Raw genomic sequence first — 448 nt, 5'->3', positions numbered from 1 at the left:
CCCCCCCCCTCCAACTTTTTTCTCTGGTAAGAGATAATTCATTTCATGATTGCAAATAGATCACTGTAAACTCGGCGTAATGGAGCAGTAATTACCGAAGAAGTGATGGATTTGGGTGGATGCTGTTGGCTGAATGCTTGGAGCTGTGCTGCACGAGGCAGAGTCCAAAGCTGATCAAGGAAACTCTTTCCAATGGAGTAAAGGGTTTCATGCTTTGTTCCCATTGGAAATGCAGTCTCCAGAGAGCTGCCCTAGAGCATCTCAATTGCCTGTCAACCCAGCAGATCCAGGACATCCCTCACCCAGCTCCCTTCTCCCCAGCCATTGAGGGGCCACAGTGCAGCGTTGGGCATCGCTTTGTAAGTGGGCACGGCGCACAAGTGGTGTTTTGGAGCAGCCTGAGGATTTTTGGTGTGGTCGAACTCTTGTGTTGTTGCAGGGTTTGCAG

This window comes from Numida meleagris, chromosome 23 (genome assembly GCF_002078875.1).
Source record: "Numida meleagris isolate 19003 breed g44 Domestic line chromosome 23, NumMel1.0, whole genome shotgun sequence".
Lineage (NCBI taxonomy): Eukaryota > Metazoa > Chordata > Aves > Galliformes > Numididae > Numida > Numida meleagris.
The sequence above is the reverse complement of the archived record's forward strand: the minus strand, read 5'-3'. Positions refer to the sequence as shown.